The sequence below is a fragment of the Phyllostomus hastatus genome, unplaced genomic scaffold (genome assembly GCF_019186645.2).
Source record: "Phyllostomus hastatus isolate PE091 unplaced genomic scaffold, TTU_PhHast_1.1 phas_scaffold_345, whole genome shotgun sequence".
NCBI classification, from domain to species: domain Eukaryota; kingdom Metazoa; phylum Chordata; class Mammalia; order Chiroptera; family Phyllostomidae; genus Phyllostomus; species Phyllostomus hastatus.
Window position 1 is genome coordinate 6,248,360 of NW_025334024.1, and position 4,226 is coordinate 6,252,585.

General features: G+C 37.5%; 1 non-coding gene across 1 annotated transcript; it reads left to right on the forward strand.

Moving 5' to 3' along the window:
* Positions 1 to 442: 442 nt before the first annotated feature.
* LOC123806231 lies at positions 443 to 578 on the forward strand. The gene has a single exon (XR_006783464.1). It is a non-coding gene; the product is annotated as a small nucleolar RNA SNORA50 (small nucleolar RNA).
* The last annotated feature ends 3,648 nt before the right edge of the window (positions 579 to 4,226 follow it).

Genomic DNA, 4,226 nt, shown 5'->3' on the forward strand with positions numbered 1-4,226 from the left:
TTCTGCTATGGTGGACTAAACTTGATTTGAGAAACTAAAAGAATGTGACATTCTGTGCCTCACAGTGTTGCATATCTTTGCTACATAGATAGGAGCAAACTCCTGAGAGAAGGGATTAGAGTTGACCTTGGTAAGAAAACAGTGGAGTAAAGGTCCTGGGAAGGTGAAGGAGGTGACGAAACAAATCAGGCCTCCACATAGCTAACATTCCTGAACAAGGCAAGATAAGGGAGCAAAGATAGATCCTTAGCTGACCAGAGAAGGGGGAAAAAAAAGGATGTCACTATGGGTGGCCTTCAGAGAGGTGATGGGCAGGGAGGGAGGAAGGGGAAACTTAGAGGAAAGTGCTTTAAGGGTATATAATCAGCATACTACTTTAAATTGGCCAGCTTGGTGTGGCTTTTTCCCCCACCACTGGTGGACTGATAGGAAAGACAGGACTAAGCACTGCTTTTGAACCTGAGGTGTCTTTTTTGTAGCTTCACCAGCCAAGCAACAGTGCTAGAGCATAAGGACTTGTTATAACTGGAGTTCTTCAGCTCTCAACTGAACTGCCTCTTTAAAAACAATGCACTTTTTTAAAAAGGAAGGGAAGGAGAGAGGGAGGGGGAGAGAGAGCAAAAGAGAGGGAGGGAGGGAAGGAGGAACAGAGAGAGGAAGGAAGGGAGGGAGGGAGGGAGGGAGGAAGGGGAAAAGACCAAAATCATGGCCAGAAGGAGACATTGCGCACTTTCACTCTCCCTGGAAGTAAAGTAAAGCCCTAAGGCGGTGTGCATTGCAGCAGGACCCTGAGCTCCAGGTCCTCTGCTAAACTCTGAAAGGATGAGCAGGCTTGGTTCTATTTCCATGAGGAAATCATAAGAGTAAAAAAATGTGAAGATTTTTAAAAAATAATCTAGTTAAATGTGTTACTCTTCCTGAGTTGCTAATGGAACTATTCCACTGGCCACAGCATGAACTTAGCACAGCTGTCACAAATGTATGGAAACAAGAATATCCCTCTATTGATGAGGATGTTCCTGTGTTTGAAGACTGGGGCTTCTTAGAGACAAAGGGTGATGCTATGGGAAGAATAAGTAATCTGGTCACAGCAAGGGACAGATCAATAGAAAACCTCGCATATCTCTTTGCAGAAAGCAGCAGATGCAAGACCAAGCTGGCCTTTGACAGCCATGCTCATTCCAAATCCTTTTCTTAAGGGCTGTCTTGCCTGTGGAGTACAGGCTATGAAAGTATAAGTTTCAAAAAGTTAAAAGCATAATTCTCATATAAACAATGAGCACATGCTGCCCTGACCATTGTGGTTCAGTGTGCTGGGCGTCATCCCACAAAGTTAATGGTCACCAATTCGATTCCCAGTCAGGGCATATGCCTGGGTTGCAGGTTCAGTCCCCAGTTGAGGCATGTGCTGGAGGCAGCCAATTGATGTTTCTGTCTTACATCAGTGTTTCTCTGCCTCTCTTTCTCCCTCCTTTCCCATTTCTCAAAAAATAAATAAATAAAATCTTAAAAAGAAAACAACAATGAGAACATGCCAAAATTTTATTTAACTTATCAATGAGAAAACCAGCACGATGACAAAGTTGGCTACAAAAATTGATACATATAGGAGGAGGATTGCTGAGCAAAGATTGCTAACTTAGATTCTAAACTAGTTAATGTCTTACAAGGCAATAAAAGTATAATCACTGGGGTTATTTTTCTATCTCACATAAATTATTTGTATTTCTGCCAGACAAAAACAATGTGTACTTTGTCAGTTATTTGTAAATGGAAGTCAAACAAAATTACACTCCCCTAGGTCAGGGGTCAGCAAACTAAAGCCCATGGGCCAAATCTAGTTTGTCTCATGCTTTTGTAAATAAAGTTTTATTGAAATATAGTCACATATTTGTTTACGTACTATATGTGGCTGCTTTCAAGCAATAACAGCAGTATTGAGTAATTGTGACACAGACCATATGGCCTGCAGAGCCTAAAACATGTGTTATCTGGCTCTTTACAGAAAAAGTTTGCCAACCACTGTCCCAGAAAAGTCAAATAACCCTTGCACGGGCTTGTTAGTCAGTACTCTAGCATTAGCATGACATTGAAAGGATTTGAAGGTATCAAATCATCATGATGCACACTTTAAATATCTTATAATTTTATTTGTCAAATATTTCTCAATTAGGCTGAAAAATAAAATAAAATTTTGTACCTGGGGGAAAAAACGAATATGCTAGGATCTTTTGGCTTTATTTCCAAATTTCAGCTAGACAGACAAACAAATCATAAATAGATATATGGACAGGCAGGTACATACACACATAGACAGATGGATATAGATATACATAGAGATACAGAGATAGAGATATATAGATGTAGCTTTAACAAGGCTAAGTTCCCTGCAGGCTAAATGCAACTTTTACTTCAGGAGCTATGCCTGAAAAAATCCACAACTTGCCTTGAGAAAGGGTTATGCAGATTGCCAACATTACTGATACAGAATTAACAGAAAGGGGAGATGCTGAGCAGAAAGGGTAAAATGTCACGGAGACTTTGCCTACAACTTCATCCTTTTGGTTCACTTTTTTCCTTTGGTCAGACATTGTTCACACAGAGCACTAAAAATTTGATTTGATCCTATCTCTGACTGGGCAGCTACTCCCTGATAAGCCTGGAAGACCCTTGGAGGCTCTGTTAGACAAGATTAAATAAGTGCAAGAGGTAGGCAGGGAAACTACATAGATTTCCACTTTGAATTCTTAAATTGCAACAAAGTAGAAATTATCTGAATTTTCAATGTTAGGGCATGCTTAAATAAAATGGCTTAAACAAAGCTACAAAAGGAATACTCTGTAGACATTAGAAAGGATGCATATTTTTGTCAATAAGGAAAGACATCCATTATATATTGTTAAAAGAACAAAGTTCGTCCTAAACAGCATATTCAATATTGTTTTAAAAGATACAAATGCATGAAAAAATTTGGAAGGACAAACATCAGCTTATTAAGCTGATAGTGAATTTCACTGGATAGTGAATTTTTACTTTCTTCTTTATGATCATCTAGTTTTTCTTATCCCTACTGTTCCATGGTGGGTATGAACAACTTGTATAATAAATAATATTATGCGGCATTTTTAAAGGCTTTCCTTGTAGGGAGTTAGTTGTGTTATATTAGCTGTTTTAAGAGGACAACATGATTTTGTCTCACAGTTTATGCATCTATGTCACTATAAGGCTTTTTATATGAAGAATGTAGTATACTTACCCCTAAATAATGCAACCATGTCATTTTAAACCATTTTATAGGAAGAGTAGCTTTCTCAAATGACAGGCTATCACAGAGGAACCCAAGAGGGAATGAAAGAAAGGACAAAAGTATAAGTGCATGCTATGGTAAATACTGATGAGTGAAATTCGCTCTCTTTTTCGGAACAAAGTTGATCCATTGTTTGACACAAATATAAACTGGTATTTTACATGATAGTATGTAGACTAACCCATACGATCTGCTACCTAAAGAATATGCCATATAAAATCGTGACTTTTAGGGCCACTAAATATTAAGAAGGTAATAATATTCTTCCTCTTTTTTTCCTTATTTATTTTTTAAATTTATTTCTTTTTACTTTATGGGTATTGTCTTTTTTAGTTTTCAATTACAGTTGACATTCAATATTGTTTTATATTAGTTTTAGGTGTACACCATGGGTGGTTACACATTATATGATTTAAAAAGTGATCTCCCCTATAAGCTTAGTACTCACTTGATACCATACATACTTATTACAATAGTTTTTACTATATTCCCTTCACATACCCATAACTATTTTGCAACTCCAGTGACACTATTGGCCTGCTCCTGGCATTCTGTGTATTGCAATATGCCAGGCACTGTAAGGGTAGAAAGATCATGGGCATCAATCCAACACCCCCATTCCAATCTGCTGACCACACACAATCTTTTCCTGAGGTCAAATTATTCCACTGAAATCTGAGCAAGTATTTTTCTAAGAGTTTTCTGTTTTCATAAAACAACAAAATATAAGATGACATGGCTACCATAAGACAGGTGTCTAATACATCTGTTCAACTGCATGAATTATAAATTTTAAATGTAATAAATTAATGTTTATGTTCTAGTGAATGATACTTTTTTTCCTCTTATTTCTCTGGAATAATACAGAATAAGCATTTAGGTGACAATGTTCATTTCTGTTCTTTTTTCTTCTCAGGGT